This window comes from Palaemon carinicauda, chromosome 2 (assembly GCF_036898095.1).
Source record: "Palaemon carinicauda isolate YSFRI2023 chromosome 2, ASM3689809v2, whole genome shotgun sequence".
Taxonomy (NCBI): domain Eukaryota; kingdom Metazoa; phylum Arthropoda; class Malacostraca; order Decapoda; family Palaemonidae; genus Palaemon; species Palaemon carinicauda.
The window spans coordinates 109,964,916-109,983,134 of record NC_090726.1 but is presented as its reverse complement, the minus strand read 5'-3'; the positions used below and the strand labels follow the sequence as shown (position 1 = coordinate 109,983,134).

The following is an 18,219-nucleotide window of genomic DNA, read 5'->3' as shown; positions in this document are numbered from 1 at the left end:
CGAGCCTCCCTTTACTTGGACGACTGGCTTCTCAGAGCCTCGTCCAGTCATCGCTGTCTGAAGGATCTCAATTGGACATTGGATCTGACCAAGGAATTGGGACTTCTGGTCAACATGGAAAAGTCACAGCTGATCCCATCCCAAACTATACTGTATTTAGAGATGGAGATTCGCAGTCCAGTTTTTCGGGCTTTTCCGTCTGCCCCCAGAATAGATCAAGCCCTGCTCGTAATCCAAAGGATGTTGAAGAGAGAACGTTGCTCAGTCAGGAATTGGATGAGTCTAGTAGGAACTCTATCATCCCTGGAGCAGTTTGTCTCGCTAGGAAGGCTACACCTCCGACCTCTACAATTCCATCTAGCTTTTCACTGGAAAAAGGACAAGACGCTAGAGGCGGTCTCGATCCCGATTTCCGAAACAGTAAAGGCTTGCCTGAATTGGTGGAAAGACAATATCAGTCTACGAGAGGGACTTCCTCTAGCAGTTCAGAAACCAAACCACGTTCTATTCTCAGACGCATCGGATTTGGGTTGGGGTGCGACACTGGACGGTCGGGAATGCTCAGGTCTGTGGACCTCAAGTCAGAGGAGCATGCACATCAACGGCAAGGAGCTTTTGGCAATACACCTGGCCTTGATGAGCTTCGAGAGTCTCCTTCGAGACAAAGTGGTGGAGATCAACTCGGACAACACCACAGCCTTGGCGTACATTTCCAAGCAAGGAGGCACCCACTCCCTGACACTGTACGAGATCGCAAGAGACCTGCTCATCTGGTCAAGAGATCGAGGCATCTCCCTGGTAACAAGGTTTATCCAGGGCGACTTGAACGTTCTAGCAGATTGCCTCAGTCGGAGGGGTCAGGTAATTCTTACCGAATGGACCCTCCACAAGGACGTGTGCAAGAGGCTTTGGGCGACTTGGGGTCAACCCACCATAGACCTCTTTGCAACCTCGATGACCAAGAGGCTTCCAATCTATTGCTCTCCAGTCCCAGACCCAGCAGCAATACATATAGACGCCTTTCTCCTAGATTGGTCTCACCTAGACCTATACGCATTCCCACCATTCAAGATTGTCAACAAGGTACTGCAGAAATTCGCCTCTCACGAAGGGACAAGGTTGACGTTAGTTGCTCCCCTCTGGCCCGCGAGAGAATGGTTCACCGAGGTACTTCGATGGCTGGTAGACTTTCCAAGAAGTCTTCCTCTAAGAGTAGACCTATTACGTCAGCCCCACGTAAAGAAGGTACACCAAAGCCTCCACGCTCTTCGTCTGACTGCCTTCAGACTATCGAAAGACTCTCTAGAGCTAGAGGCTTTTCGAAGGAGGCAGCCAGTGCGATTGCAAGAGCGAGGAGAGCTTCTACCATTAGAGTTTACCAATCGAAGTGGGAAATCTTCCGAGACTGGTGCAAGTCAGTATCTGTATCCTCGTCCAGTACCTCTGTAGCCCAAATCGCTGATTTTCTCTTATACCTGAGAAGAGTTCGCTCCCTTTCAGCTCCCACGATCAAGGGCTACAGGAGCATGTTGGCTTCGGTCTTCCAGCATAGAGGCTTAGATCTTTCCAACAATAAAGATCTACAAGATCTCCTTAAGTCTTTTGAGACCTCTAAGGAACGTCGTTTGGCTACTCCTGGATGGAACTTAGACGTGGTCCTAAGATTCCTTATGTCAGACAGGTTTGAGCCTTTACATTCAGCCTCCCTGAAGGATCTCACTCTTAAGACTCTTTTCCTGGTGTGCTTGGCCTCGGCTAAAAGAGTCAGTGAGCTTCATGCCTTCAGCAAGAACATCGGTTTTTCGACAGAAAAAGCCACTTGTTCTCTTCAACTTGGTTTCCTGGCCAAGAATGAACTGCCTTCTCGTCCTTGGCCTAAATCTTTTGATATTCCTAGCTTATCAGAGATCGTAGGCAACGAACTAGAGAGAGTATTATGCCCCGTTAGAGCTCTTAAGTTCTATTTAGCTCGTACTAAGCCTTTACGAGGTAAATCTGAAGCGTTATGGTGTTCGGTTAAGAAACCGTCCTTACCTATGTCAAAGAATGCTTTGTCATATTTTATCAGATTTTTAATACGAGAAGCCCATTCCCACTTGAGTGAGGAAGACCGATCTTTGCTTAAGGTTGAGACGCACGAGATTAGAGCTATAGCAACTTCCGTGGCCTTCAAGCAAAATAGATCTCTGCAAAGTATCATGGACGCGACCTTTTGGAGAAGCAAGTCAGTGTTCGCGTCATTTTACTTGAAAGATGTCCAGACTCTTTACGAGGACTGCTACACACTGGGTCCATTCGTAGCAGCGAGTGCAGTAGTGGGTGAGGGTTCAACCACTACACTTCCCTAATTCCATATCCTTTTAATCTGTCTCTTGAAATGTTTTTTATATTGTTTTATGGATTGTACGGAAGGCTAAGAAGCCTTTCGCATCCTGGTTGATTTGGCGGGTGGTCAAAGTCATTTCTTGAGAGCGTCCAGATTAGGGGTTTGATGAGGTCCTGTTGTATGGGTTGCAGCCCTTGATACTTCAGCTCCTGGGAGTCTGTCAGCATCCTAAGAGGATCGCTGGGCTCCGTGAGGAAGACAGACTTACAAGGCAGAGTAATCGTCTAAGTCAACTTCCTTACCAGGTACCTATATATTTTGGTTTTATTATATTGATAACTGTCAAAATGAAAAAACTCTTAGCTTATACGCTGTAAACATAATTAACTCTGGTCTCTACCCACCGCCTTGGGTGTGAATCAGCTATTATATATTCACCGGCTAAGTTAGATATTCAAAAATGATATTTTAATTATAAAATAAATTTTTGAATATACTTACCCGGTGAATATATAAATTAAATGACCCTCCCTTCCTCCCCAATAGAGACGCAGCGGGACGAGAAGAATTGAAGGTTTTGTTTACATACAAGAGTGGTATCTGGCCGACAGTTGGCGCTGGTTGGCACACCCGCAACCTTCATAGCGATCGCTCGCGAGATTTTGAGTGTGTTTTCTGTCGAGCCGCAGAGTTGCAGCTATTATATATTCACCGGGTAAGTATATTCAAAAATTTATTTCATAATTAAAATATCATTTTTGACTACACCCGAATTTTATTTCGACACAAGAAGTAAGCAATTTTCGTCGTACGGGTTGTATCCGAATTTTTCTACACGCGAAGTACAATTCGAACACGTTCCTACTCTACACCCGAATGTTTTTTTCGACACCCGAAGTAAACAATACTTGTACGCGTAGTCGGTGCTCATAGCGCTTGAAGTGTTTTTCATTTCCGCCGATAGAAGGCAGCACTTCGACCTCTGAGGGACCCTCAATTAGCACGGCTTGGGTCAGTCCTCTGTTCTCGTCGGCTTCTTGCGGTTGTGCTCTGTGCGTTCTGGTATTAACTCTGTTTTAATCGTGATTTTTTACGTGCATCCTTTAACGGTAATTTACGTAAAGTATGGGTCCTAAAAGGCTTAGTTTTGCCACTGGTAGTGGTAGTGGTGAGAAAAGGAAGAAGGAAATGCTTTCTTTAGACGTTAAGCAGGAAATTATTGAAAAATATGAGATTGGCGTCAGCTTGAGTGAACTTGCTAAACAGTATGGCCGTAATATGTCGACGATCTCGACAATCCTTAAACAGAAGGAAGCTATTAAAGCAGTGAAACCTTCTAAGGGGATCACCATAATTTCAAAACGCCGTAGCCTTATCATAGAAGAGATGGAACGACTTCTGCTAGTGTGGATCAAGGACAGAGAGATCGTTGACGACACCATCACCAAGACCGTCATCTGCGAGAAGGCGCACGCCATCTTTACGGACTTGAAGGAGGAGAGCTCTGGGGGTGATACTGGGGAGAGTTCAACCGAGCCTTCCTCAGATGATTTCAAGGCATCTCGTGGCTGGTTCGAGAAATTTAAGAAACGGTCCGGGATTCATTCAGTTGTTCGCCACGGAGAGGCTGCTAGTGCGGACACAAAGGCTGCAGCTGACTTTGTTAAGAACTTCGAAAGAATCGTGCAGGAAGAAGGCTACGTAGAGCAGCAAGTGTTTAATTGTGATGAAACCGGGCTGTTTTGGAAGAAGATGCCGAGTCGAACCTACATCACCGCCGAAGAGAAGAAATTGCCTGGGCATAAGCCAATGAAGGATCGGTTGACTCTTGCCCTATGTGCCAACGCTAGCGGGGACTTTAAAGTCAAGCCCTTACTGGTTTACCATTCCGAGAACCCTAGGGCCTTTAAGGCACACAACGTCGATAAGGACCAGCTTCATGTTTTCTGGCGATCCAACTCGAAGGCCTGGGTCACTAGGCAATTCTTTGTGCAATGGGTTAACCAAGTTTTCGGCCCTTCTGTGAAGAAGTATCTTCATGAACAGAAATTGGCTTTAAAGTGCCTGCTATGCCTTGACAATGCACCCGCTCACTCCCCCCCCCCAGACTTTAAGATGATATCTTCGATGAATTTAAGTTCATAAAGGTGCTGTATCTTCCACCGAATACCACCTCTATCCTCCAGCCCATTGACCAGCAAGTCATCTCTAATTTTAAGAAGCTGTACACCAAGCACTTATTTAAGCAGTGCTTTAATGTCATGCAAAGCACCAACTTAACTTTGCGTGAATTTTGGAGGAGCCACTTCAACATCGTGCACTGCTTGAAGATCATAGATCAGGCTTGGGTGGGATTAACTCGACGGACCCTCAATTCTGCCTGGAAGAAGCTGTGGCCTGATGCAGTTTCTTCCTGAGATTTCGAAGGTTTTGACCCCGAACCTGATCCCGTGGTGGGTGCAGCGGAAGCCGTAGAGGAAATCGTCTCCCTTGGCAAGTCCATGGGTCTGGAGGTCAACGCAGATGATGTTACGGAACTCGTCACCGAACATCACGACGAACTTACCACGAATGAGCTCAAGGAACTCCATGCTATGTCTGAGCACATGAGTGATGACCAGGAAGGGAGCGAGGAGGTAGAACATGTGTTAGGTTCGGCGCATATAAAAGAGGTGTTAGGAAAATATCAAGACGTGGTCGACTTCATCGACAAATACCACCCAAAAAAATTGCAGGTTTGTCGTGTAGTTTCGCAGTTCGATGATGTTTGCCTAACTCACTTTCGAAACATTCTGAAAAGCCATACCAAGCAATTATCTATCGATAATTTCTTTAAAAAAAACTGCGAAGCGAACTCGTGATGAGGATGTAAGTGATTCGAAGAAAACGGCAAAGAGTGAAGCGGAAGAAAGTGAAACAAAGAAAACGGCAAAGAGTGAAGCAAAAGAAATTCAGTCAATTTTAAGTGTAGAGAGTGAAAGTTATTAAAATTGCGTAATCATCAAAAAGAAAAAAAGAAAATGTAAAAAAAAATACAAAAATAGAAAAAAAAATAAGCTAAGTTATGTTAAAGTTCACTTATTGTAAGTTAGAATAAGTTACGGTAGTGTACGTTTATCGTAGTTAACCTCTCTACCTCCTCGCCGCCTGTCCGTCTCCTCTCTGCGTAGCAAGACTAACAACACCTGCGCTGGAGTTTCTAAGGTAAAGTGACGCTAAAAACCCGTTTTTTTATTTATCATTTTTTGCTAATTCTTCTTATTTACATGTCTATTATTCAATTTAGTGTGCATTATTCTCATGTGAAATTATGTGTAGTAGTTTATTAAGAAGTTATCATAGGTTTTTGGGCTCAACCACGGATTAATCCTATTTCAATGTATTCTTATGGGAAAATTCGTTTCTACATCCGAAGTTGGTTCCGGAACGGATTAAATTCATATGTAGAGGTACCACTGTATATCTGTCCCTGATCATTTTTGTTAATTAAAGAGATTGCAACTGGTATGTGTGCGTCACTGTGCTACCAGTCGTCTTGAGCAACCAATGAATTTGTATTTGGAAATTTGTAGGCATGGAGCATTGTTATGTTTAAGATTGTTATAAATTTCTTTATTTAAGTTTATATGTGAGGTTTTTGTTTGTATTCATGTAATAGAAAGTTTTTGATGTTTGAATTATCTATTAATTATGATTTTTCAATATTAAACTTACCCGATAATCATGTAGCTGTCAACTCCGTTGCCCGACAGAATTCTATGGAGGGATACGCCAGCTATCACAATACTAGAAGGGGGTGTACTTACCAGCGCCACCTGTGGCCAGGTACTCAATCATTTGTTGTTGACACCTCCTCAATTATTCCTCTGTCGTGCTTCCGGCTAGACGTTCTGGGATACGCTTATGGTCTTCGAGTTTATTCACGGATATTTGGTGAAGTATTCTCTCAGATTAACGGCTGTCGCTTTACTGGAATCCTTCTTATATTAGCTAGATAGCTTTTATATAATACTGATATAACGGTTAACGAATTTTGCTTGTTTTTGGATCACCCTTTGGCTAACTCTTTGAAACAAGATGTCTGACGTTTCGCAAGCCCCCTCCCATAGACGATGTAGGTCTTGCAATAGGCGTATTCCGAAGGCCTCGGTAGATCCTCACACCGCTTGTTCTGACTGTAGGGACAGGCCCTGTCTATTAGAAAATCGATGTGAGGAATGCGCCGGACTTTCGGAATTGGAGTTTGTCCGTCTTTTAAAATATTCATCTAAGTTAGAGAGAGGTAGAGTTAGGAGAAGTTCTTCTCACTCTTCTATGTTTTCCTCACCTCATGATCCCCTACCTTTTCCTACCCCTGTAGTGGCTACCCCCGAACCTACTGTGTGCCCTCCGCCTGATATGTCAGTTGTTTTGCGTGCTATTCAGGCTTTAGGCGATAAAGTAGAATCAGTGGTAAGTGACCATGAGTCTCTGATGGCCGAAGTTAAAGAACTGAAGGTCAAGAGTGCAGTGGGTGGAATTAGTGCCAGTGCTGTGACGAGTGCTAGTGTCGGTGCAGTGCCAAGTGCTAGTGGTGCCAGTGTGGTGCGTGAGGATTTTTCTGTGCGAGCCAGTCGTCCTCCCAGTCCGGGACCTCTTGCAAGCTCCCATGCCCAGGGGAGAAGCAATGTCGAAGGGCTTAAGGGTTCGACAGGCCTTGTTAGGCGCACAGAACTATCCTCGGTGGTTGCGGGCGTGTCTTCCTTAGACCGTCACTCCCACCTGCAGACGATTGAGCCCGTCTTATTCTCGTCCGCTGATCAACTAGCAGGGAAGAAACGTTGGTCTCAGGTCTCGAGACCGCTTAAACGTAGAGTCCAGTCCGCGAGTGCTCAGCCAGGTTGCAGTCATTGGCTCAGCTCTGACTCGCCTCAGTCATCTGTCGACTGTACTCCGCCCAAGAGGAGTAAGGTTCTGCCAAAACAGAGCCCGACTGTGACTTTACCTCAGTCTGTTATCGTTTCTGCCGATCCCAAGTGGACCCTGCTTCAGTCCATGCAAGCTCAGCTTTCGGACTTGATGCGTGAGTGTCGGACTGAGAGTGTTGCACCTCCTCCTCCGCCTACACTCCCTCCGCCTGTTCTCGCTCCGCCTGTGCTCGCCCCGCCTGCACTTGCTCCGCCTGGTCGCAGCACCATCTGCCAGGCGTACGATGTTGAGCCACTTTCGGAGTTCGCTGTTCCCAGTGGTGTTCAGCCTCAGCCTTCTTTAAGGCAACCCTTGCTTTGGGATCAGGAGAGTTATTCCACTCTTCCTCCGCCTCCCCTTGCTGCTCCACCAGTGGTGCAACTCTCGGTTGGGGTACAACAACCTCTCCCCTCCGTGAGTCTGTCTGCTCAGCCATCGCTGCAGCGAGCTCAACCCTCCTCAAGGCAAGCTCCTCTACACCCTGGACTTGCGCCTCAGGAGCCTCAGCTTGCGAGATCTTTACCTTGTTCTGCGCAGCCTCAACCTCATCATGCTCCGCTCATCTCACAGGAACAGGAACGGACTACTCCGCCTCCGTCCTCCGCTCAGCTTGTGCAATCCTTGGGTTCAACCTCTTTTGCTAGGAGTCAACCTCCTTCACCCATGCGCCTGCCTTCTGCTTCGTCTGTTGTTCAGCCTTTGCAGTCTGAGCCTCAGGTTTTCCCTCAACAGTTACTGGAAGAGGAAACCACTGTTATTGTTCCTACCCGTTCTGACTCTGCGGTTCAGCATTCTGGTCCGATAGCTTCGCTACCCTCTGCTGATGAGGAGGCACACCTTGATCCCTCATCAGACGTGGACGAATCTAAGCTTTCTCCACTGTCGATTGATTTTCGTAAGGTCTTGGCTCTACTCAGGGAGATTTACCCAGACCACTTCGTCTCTGCTATTCCCCGCTCTCCACCATCTGAGTTTTCGCTGGGCGTACAACAAGCTAAGTCCAACTATACTAAGCTTGTCCTAGCTAGATCCTCCAAGAGGGCTTTAAGGATCTTAGGGGAGTGGCTGCAGTCTAAACAACACCTTGGCAAGACTTCCTTCATGTTCCCTCCAACGAAGCTCGCTTCGAAAGGTTGCGTTTGGTATGCCACAGGGGAAGCACCAGGCTTAGGAGTACCTGCCTCTGCCCAGGCTGACTTCTCAAGTCTGGTGGACTCGCCTCGGAGAACTGCTATGAGACGCTCGAAGGTTTGTTGGACCTTCTCAGACCTGGATCATTTACTGAAAGGGTTGTTTAGAGCATTTGAAATGTTCAACTTTCTCGACTGGTGCCTGGGGGCCCTCAGCAAGAAAACCTCTCCTGCGGACAAAGATTCTGCCATGCTAATAATGTCCTGCATGGATAAGGCCATCAGAGATGGATCGGGTGAGCTAGCGTCGTTATTTGTATCAGGGGTGTTGAAGAAAAGGGAACAACTGTGTACCTTCCTTTCCGCCAGCATTACACCTTGCCAACGGTCACAACTCCTTTTTGCTCCTCTCTCAAAGTTCCTCTTTCCCGAGGAGCTAGTTAAGGACTTGTCTGCTGCCCTGATACAAAAGGACACGCACGATCTTGTAGCCTCATCGGCTCGTAAGTCTAAGGTTGCCACCTCAGTCCCCAAGACTTATCGCTCCCCAGTGGCTGATACCCCGGCTACGAGGTTCATACCGCCCTTTCGTGGTAGAGCCCCCAGCCGAGGAAGCTCCCGCCCAGACTCTCACAGGAGCAAGTCTAGGAAAGGATCCAGGACATCTAAGGGAAAGAACTGACTCTCAGTTTCTCCAGACAACAGTAGGAGCCAGACTCAAGATCTTCTGGCGAGCCTGGGAGAAGAGAGGTGCAGACGCACAGTCTGTCAGTTGGCTGAGGTACGGTTACAGGATTCCATTCTGCCTCAAACCACCTCTGACCACATCGCCCATCAACCTCTCTCCCAACTACAAAGAAGAGGACAAGAGGCTAGCATTGCAACAGGAGGTGTCGCTACTTGTGCAGAAGAAGGCAGTGGTTATAGTCCGGGACCATCAATCCCCGGGCTTCTACAACCGTCTCTTTCTTGTGGCCAAGAAGACAGGAGGTTGGAGACCGGTGCTGGACGTCAGCTCTCTCAACGAGTATGTCACCAAGCAGACGTTCACGATGGAGACGACCAAGTCGGTCTTAGCAGCGGTCAGACAGGAGGACTGGATGGTCTCGTTGGACTTGAAAGATGCATACTTTCACGTTCCCATTCATCCAGACTCCCAACCTTTCCTGAGATTCGTTTTCGGAAAGGTTGTCTATCAGTTCCAAGCCCTGTGTTTTGGCCTAAGCACAGCTCCTATGGTCTTTACTCATCTGATGAGGAATGTAGCGAAATTCCTACACTTATCGAACATCAGAGCCTCCCTCTACCTAGACGACTGGCTGTTGAGAGCCTCCACGAGTCGTCGTTGTCTGGAGAACCTCAATTGGACTTTAGACTTAATCAGAGACCTAGGTCTATTAGTCAATATAGAGAAATCTCAACTCATTCCCTCCCAATCCATTGTGTACCTGGGAATGGAGATTCAGAGTCAGGATTTTCGGGCTTTTCCATCGGCCCCCAGGATAAACCAAGCCCTAGAGTGCATCATGAGCATGCTGAAGAGGAGCAATTGCTCAGTGAGACAGTGGATGAGTCTCACAGGGACCCTCTCATCACTGGCCCTGTTTGTCGAGCTAGGAAGACTCCACCTCCGCCCTCTTCAATTCCATCTTGCTGCTCATTGGGACAAGGGGTCGACTCTAGAAGCAGTCTCTATCCCTATCAACCAAGAGATGAAGACCACTCTCCTGTGGTGGAAGCTCAATCTCCTTCTCAAGGAGGGTCTATCATTGGCCATCCAGACCCCCAATCTTCATCTCTTCTCAGATGCATCGGACTCGGGCTGGGGTGCGACCTTGGACGGACGGGAATGCTCAGGAGTATGGAACAAGGAACAAGGATTACTCCACATCAACTGCAAGGAACTGTTAGCAGTTCATTTAGTCCTGTTGAACTTCAAGTCCCTCCTGCTAGGCAAAGTGGTGGAGGTGAATTCAGACAACACCACAGCCTTGGCTTACATCTCCAAGCAAGGAGGGACCCATTCGAGGAGCCTTTACGAGATCGCAAGGGACCTCCTCATTTGGTCAAGAGGTCTAAACCTCACTCTGGTCACGAGGTTCATCCAGGGCGATATGAATGTTTCAGCGGATCGCCTCAGCAGAAGGAATCAGGTCATTCCCACGGAATGGACCCTCCACAAGAGTGTGTGCAACAGACTTTGGACCTTGTGGGGTCAACCTACCATAGATCTGTTTGCCACCTCCATAACCAAGAGACTTCCGCTTTATTGTTCCCCTGTTCCAGACCCTGCAGCGGTTCATGTGGATGCTTTTCTTCTGAACTGGTCCCATCTCGACCTGTACGCATTCCCTCCGTTCAAGATAATAAACAAAGTTCTGCAGAAATTCGTCTCGCACGAAGGGACACGGCTGACGCTGGTTGCTCCCCTTTGGCCTGCAAGAGAATGGTACACAGAGGTACTGCAATGGCTAGTCGACTTCCCCAGGACTCTACCTCTAAGAGTGGACCTTCTACGTCAACCACACGTAGACAGGTTGCACCCAAACCTCCACGCTCTTCGGCTGACTGCCTTCAGACTGTCGAAAGATTCGCTAGAGCTAGAGGCTTTTCGAAGGAGGCAGCCAGTGCGATTGCCAGAGCTAGAAGAGTTTCCACTCGTAGAGTCTACCAGTCTAAATGGGAGGTCTTCCGAAGCTGGTGTAGAGCCAATTCAATATCCTCTACCAATACCTCTGTGATCCAAATAGCTGACTTCCTTCTACATCTTAGGAATGAGAGATCCCTTTCTACACCTACGATTAAAGGATATAGGAGCATGTTGGCCTCAGTTCTCCGTCACAGAGGTTTGGACCTGTCTTCCAACAAGGACCTTCAAGACATTCTCAAGTCTTTTGAGACGTCTAAAGAACGTCGTCTTTCCACTCCAGGCTGGAATCTAGACGTAGTCTTAAGGTTCCTTATGACATCTAGGTTCGAACCTCTCCAGTCAGCTTCCTTCAAGGATCTTACCCTCAAGACTGCTTTTCTCGTTTGCCTTGCAACAGCCAAGAGAGTCAGTGAGGTTCATGCCTTCAGCAAGAACATTGGTTTTACAACCGAATCTGCAACATGTTCTTTTCAGCTTGGATTCCTAGCAAAGAACGAACTTCCTTCACGTCCTTGGCCTAGATCGTTCGAAATACCTAGCCTCTCCAACATGGTAGGTAACGAACTAGAGAGAGTTCTTTGCCCTGTCAGAGCTCTCAAATATTATCTGAAGAGGTCTAAACCTATTCGAGGACAGTCAGAAGCTTTATGGTGTGCCATCAAGAAACCCTCGAGACCCATGTCCAAGAATGGGCTTTCGTACTATATAAGGCTTCTGATCAGAGAAGCACATTCTCACCTAAAGGAGGAAGACCTTGCATTGCTGAAGGTAAGGACCCACGAAGTAAGAGCTGTAGCTACTTCGTTGGCCTTTAATAAAAACCGTTCTCTGCAGAGCATAATGGATGCAACCTATTGGAGGAGCAAGTCAGTGTTTGCATCATTTTATCTGAAAGATGTCCAGTCTCTTTACGAGAACTGCTACACCCTGGGACCATTCGTAGCAGCGAGTGCAGTAGTAGGTGAGGGCTCAGCCACTACATTCCCTTAATCCCATAACCTTTTTTAACCTTTCTCTTGAATACTTTTATTGTTGTTTTTTATGGTTGTTACGGTAGGCTAAGAAGCCTTCCGCATCCTTGGATTTGGCGGGTGGTCTATTCATTCTTGAGAAGCGCCTGGGTTAAAGGTTTGGTAGAGGTCCTTTAGTAGGGGTTGCAACCCCGTGTACTTTGGCACCTTTGGGTTGATTCAGCCTCCAAGAGGAACGCTGCGCTCAGTAAGGAAGACGAACTTTAAATAAAGAGGCAGAGTAACGGTTCTATTCGACTTCCTTACCAGGTACTTATTATTTCATTGTTATTTGAGATAACTGTTATATGAAATATGGGATACTTAGCTATCCTTTAATCTTGTACACTGGTTTTCACCCACCTCCCTGGGTGTGAATCAGCTACATGATTATCGGGTAAGTTTAATATTGAAAAATGTTATTTTTATTAATAAAATAAATTTTTGAATATACTTACCCGATAATCATGATTTAATCGACCCTCCCTTTCCTCCCCAGAGAGAACCAGTGGACCGAGGAATAATTGAGGAGGTGTCAACAACAAATGATTGAGTACCTGGCCACAGGTGGCGCTGGTAAGTACACCCCCTTCTAGTATTGTGATAGCTGGCGTATCCCTCCATAGAATTCTGTCGGGCAACGGAGTTGACAGCTACATGATTATCGGGTAAGTATATTCAAAAATTTATTTTATTAATAAAAATAACATATTTATTAAAAACGATATTTCAACTACAAATTAGAAAACTGAAAATAGTCATATATGCCAAAAATATTGTTGTTTATAAACCTAAGCTGCAGTAAGACATGCATATATAAGACAGAAATGACAAATGAGTTGTTGGTGATTACTTAAAAGGCAGATAAATAGAATAGTCTAAAATTCCTTAAAAAAATGTTAATGCAAAAGAGGAGGAGAGATGTGTGTATGAGTATGTATCGGTGTATATGCAAGTGTGTGTGTGCACTTCATACATATATATATATATATAAGACACAAATGCAGACATATTTGTGTTTATAATTATATGTTTACTTAGCATTTTTCCGGCTATTATCATAGTTATCATTATCAAGTTTTAATTGACTGATTTTAATTCTCTCTCTCTCTCTCTCTCTCTCTCTCTCTCTCTCTCTCTCTCTCTCTCTCTCTCTCTCTCTCTCTCTCTCTCATTTGATTCTACAGTAGATGGTTGCAATTATGGCAATAGCAAACAACAAAGGAAAGCAGAAATATATGGAGGACTACACTAACATCGGTTATACTTGCTTTATCTCAGCAGGAAAAAAAAAAAACTAAACTTTTTATGTACAGTAAAGTGCTCTCAGAAGAATCAGTGACGCAAGATAAGTTAAGACATAATTTTGAGTCGAAAAATGCAAAGTTCAATAAAGAAAGCCGGTTTTTTTCAGAAATAAGTATGTGGATATAAAAAACTCTCTTCTTGACAGAGATGGAAATTTCCAAAGACAAAGCAAATCGGCTTTACTGGCGTCTTTTATCGTATTTCCGAGAACTGCTAAAAAAAAAAAAAAAAAAAAAAATGTCATTGGTGAGGAATTCATTTCACCATCTGCAGAAGACATCGTTCATGACGTAATTGAAGGTAAGGGAGTTAAATCCTCAGAAATTATAACGCTTTCTAATCATACTGTACATCTCCACTTGATCTCATCACATTAAAAGTTGATTAATTAACATATATAGGTAATCTTCCTCAGTTATTACTTTATGGCAATTTTAAGGATGAATTTCTTTCTTGCAGACCATTAGAAACAACTAAAGCTGTGGTATATTTGAAAAATAAAATAGGATAATTTCTTCAAAAACTTGGATTGATGTGGGAAAATGTCGGTGGTATGTGTAATGATGGTGCACTTTCTATGCTAGGTTGTAGATCAGGGTTTCATCAGAAGATGAAGCATATTTCTCCGGAAGCTGTTGGAATTCATTGCATGATACATCGTTAAGTATTTTCGGCAGAAACGTTGCCAAACATTTGAAAACTTATGCAATCAGCTGTTAAAGCAGTTAACTTTATAAAGTCAAATGCATTGAACAACCGCTTGTTTTCTAAAGTGTGTCATAAAAAATGGATTCTAAGTATGAAGTTATGTTACAAACTGGAGTAAGGTAGCTACCAAAAGGTAATCCCCTTTCAGTTGAATAGTGAGGTAAGAGAATTCTTATCTCGGCAAGGAAGAACAGAACTTTCCAGTTTCTTAGGTGATATGAGTAATTGGGCAAAAACTGCATACTTAATAGATTTTTCACAATTTTGAATTCCCTTAATCTTCCACTTCAGAAAGAAAAACTAAAGCCTTCCAAATGAAGCTGGATCTTTTGGAGTAAATGATGAAAGAGAAATTTGTGCATGTTTCCCACATTAAATGAGTTTCTTGAAGAAAATGACACTGATATTCCATTCAAACAGTTTTCAAAGTTTAATCATTCTTCTTCTTAGAGAACTTAAAAGAGGAATTTAGCCAATGTTTTTCATAAAAGCCCCAGTTATCCCATACCTTACCTCAAATAAACCATTTGAAAATGTTCCTGAAAGATATCAATAGGAATTTACTGATCTCATTGGATCTGGCAGTGCCAAAGCTGACTTTGATTCCCTAACAGAGATTCAGTTTTGGATTAAGCAGTTAGGTCGATATCCAAATTTGGCTGAAGGTATGCTTAAAATGTTATGCCCTCTTCCTCGACATATGTGTGAAGTGACCTTTTCATTTGTACTTTTAATAAAGTCAAAGCTGAGAACTAATCTCCATGTTGAAGATGAACTACGTTGTGCTGTATCAAAAACATCACTGCGGATTGAGATACTGGCGATGGAAAAGCAATTCTAACCATTACATATAGAACATCATTGTTTATTATCAAGATAATGCTTGTGTTACTCATATCAATAACATTCTATTATGTAGTGTGTCTTATATAAAGAAATTATATAATATATATAAGTGCATTTTTCAATATTAAACTTACCCGTTGATCATATAACTGTCAGCTCTGCTGCCCGACAGAAAAACCTAAGGATGAAATACGCCAGCGATCGCTATACAGGTGGGGGTGTACATCAACAGTGCCATCTGTCGAGCAGGTACTCAAGTACTCCATGTCAACACAGAACCAATTTTCTCTCTGTCGTGCCACCGGCAAGACCTACTAAATACGCTGTTGTTTTCTGGATTGATTTTCACGTTATTTGGTGAAGTATTCATTTCTGGTTATTAGCTATCGCTGTGCAGAAGTTATCTTCAATACTTCCTTGCATTCTTTTTATGAATTTTGGATTATTTGTTGACGACTTGGATAGATTTTGAATTCCCCCCTTTGACTAATTCAAGATGTCTGACCCTTCTCAAGTCCCCAAGTACAGGAAGTGTAGCGCTAGGGACTGTTCAAGGCGTCTTCCGAAGGCCTCTATCGATCCGCACACCGTTTGTTCCAATTGTAGGGGTAAAGCCTGTCAATTGGAAGATCGATGTGAGGAATGCGTTGGGCTTTCGGAATTCGATTTTCAAGAATTCCTGAAATATGCACGTAGGCTAGAGAAGGATAGGATCAGGAGGAGTTCGTCTCGCTCAATTGATTTTTCCTCTCCCCATGCCCCACAACCTATTCCTTCCCCTGTAGTGGTTGCACCCGACCCCCCTGCTAGCTCTCATCAACCTTCGATGGCAGATATGATGCGTGCCATCCAGGCTCTAGGTGAGAGAGTCGAGTCATTGGCGAATGACCGCAATCAACTCATGGCTGACGTCAGGGAGTTGAAAGGTAAAAGTGCAGTGGGAAGTGAAGTGAGTGTTAGTGCAGTGAAAAGTGTCAGTGTTACGCATGAGGGTGCGTCTGTTCGTGCCTGTCGTCCTCCCAGTCCGGGACCTCTTGCAAGCTCCCAAGCCCAGGGGAGAAGCAATGTCGTACGACCAAAGGGTTCGACAGGCTTTAATCAGCGGACAGACGTTCCCTCCGTGGTTTCGGACGTATCTTGCCTAGATCGTCCCACCCACAAGAAGACGAGTGAGCCCGTTCATTCCTCGTCTGCGGAAGAGGTTTCACGCCAGAAACGATGGACCAAGGTCTCACGGCCTCTTAAACGCAAGGTCCCTTCCGAGCAAGTCCAACGGCCCAGGTGTAGCCACTGGGTCAGTTCGGACTCGCTGCAGTCCTCCGACGACTGCACACCTCCTAAGAGAGGCAAAGTGGTACCGCAACAGGCAGTAACTCCGTCTGTTGCCGCACCAGCTGTTGTAGACCCTAAGTGGTCTTTGCTGCAGTCTATGCAGACTCAGTTAGCTGCGGTTATGCAGGAGTATCGTGCGGAGAAGGTTGACGCTGCACCCGTTAGCCTACAACCTACCACGGTTGTGCGCCCAGCAGACGCTGCGGCTGCCTGCTCCCACACTCCAGCTGTGAGAGCTCCTCCACCCATGCGCAGTCGACCCTGCCAGACGCATGCTGACGTTCACAGACGCACGGAACCCTCCGTTGACGTTCGTGTGCTACCACAACAACAGGAGGGTGGAGTTAAGCTGCCGTGTTTTGACGCGGTGCGTCAGCCTCCGCAACCCACGGTGGTCTCCGCTATCCGTCCACAGTCGGGAGTAGACGCTTTGCGCACCCACTCAGCTATGGTTGTTGCCAGTTCTCAGACTGACCAACAGTGGCATGACGTTGGGTCCAGTGCAGCCACGCATGCACCCGTGCTGCCGGACTCAGCCGTCCAGCTTTTACCTACTCCGTTGCCTCTTCCTCCTCAACATTCAGACGATGGACTCTCTGATGATGACGAAGCTGCACATCTTGACGACCAACACTCGGACATCGACGAACCCAAGATCACGCCTCCCTCCTTAGACTTTAGGAAAGTGCTTGCGCTGTTCAAGGATTTATATCCGGATCAGTTTGTGTCTGCAGCACCACGCTCGCCTCCCTCTGAGTTCGCTTTAGGCATGCAGTCAGCAGCACCTGCCTTTACGAAGCTCGTACTCGCTCGCTCGTCCAAGAGAGCTTTAAGGGTACTGGGAGAGTGGTTGCAGTCCAAAAAGCAACTTGGGAAGACATCCTTCATGTTTCCCCCGGTCAAGCTTGCTTCCAGATCTAGCGTCTGGTATGCCACGGGAGAAGTTCTCGGCTTGGGAGTTCCTGCCTCTGCCCAGGGCGACTTCTCAAGTCTGGTAGACTCTCCCCGCAGGCTGGCTATGAGACGCTCCAAGATTTGCTGGACTCCTTCGGATATGGACCATCTTATGAAGGGAGTTTTCCGTGCATTCGAAGTCTTTAACTTCTTGGACTGGTGTTTGGGAGCGTTGAGCAGGAAGACCTCCCCTTCTGATAAGGAAACTTCCATGCTCATTATGTCCTGCATGGACAAAGCCATACGGGATGGTTCTAGTGAGCTTGCGGCTTCTTTCGTGTCCGGGGTCCTCAAGAAGCGGGATCACCTTTGCTCCTTCTTGTCAGCTGGAGTCACCCCATGTCAAAAGTCGGAGCTTATGTTTGCTCCACTCTCGAAGTGTCTCTTCCCTGAAGAGTTGATCAAGGAGATTGCCGCCTCCTTGATCCAGAAAGACACTCATGACCTGGTGGCGTCATCCGCACGCAAAGCCACCCCTTTGCCCTCCGTGCCTAGACCCAGGATGGACACTCCAGCGTCAAGGTTCATTCCGCCCTTTCGTGGCAGAGCCTCCAGCAGAGGAGGTGCTCGTGCCGGAAGTCAACGTGGGAGCAAGAAGAAGGGTTCCAAGTCCTCTAGAGGCAGAGTCTGACTGCCACCTTCTTCAGACAGCAGTGGGAGCCAGGCTCAAGAACTACTGCAGGCCTGGGAGAACAGGGGCGCAGACGCACAGTCTGTGAAGTTACTCAGGGGGGGGTACAGGATTCCATTCTTGCGCAAGCCCCCTCTAGCAACAACTCCCATCGACCTCTCTCCCAGGTACAGAGAGGAGGACAAGAGACTAGCTTTACAGCAAGAGGTGTCTCTCTTACTACAAAAGGGAGCGGTAGTCATAGTCCGGGACCATCAATCCCCGGGCTTCTACAACCGCCTCTTCTTAGTGGGGAAGAAGACAGGAGGGTGGAGACCGGTGCTAGACGTCAGTGCTCTGAATGTCTTTGTCACAAAGCAGACGTTCACCATGGAGAC

The 18,219-nt window shown here is 46.2% G+C and overlaps 1 long non-coding RNA gene across 1 annotated transcript in view; it reads left to right on the top strand.

The window, feature by feature from the left end:
- The window catches only part of LOC137620120 (uncharacterized), a 66,078-nt gene that overhangs the window by 7,814 nt on the left and 40,045 nt on the right, over positions 1-18,219 (top strand). The window lies entirely within an intron of this gene.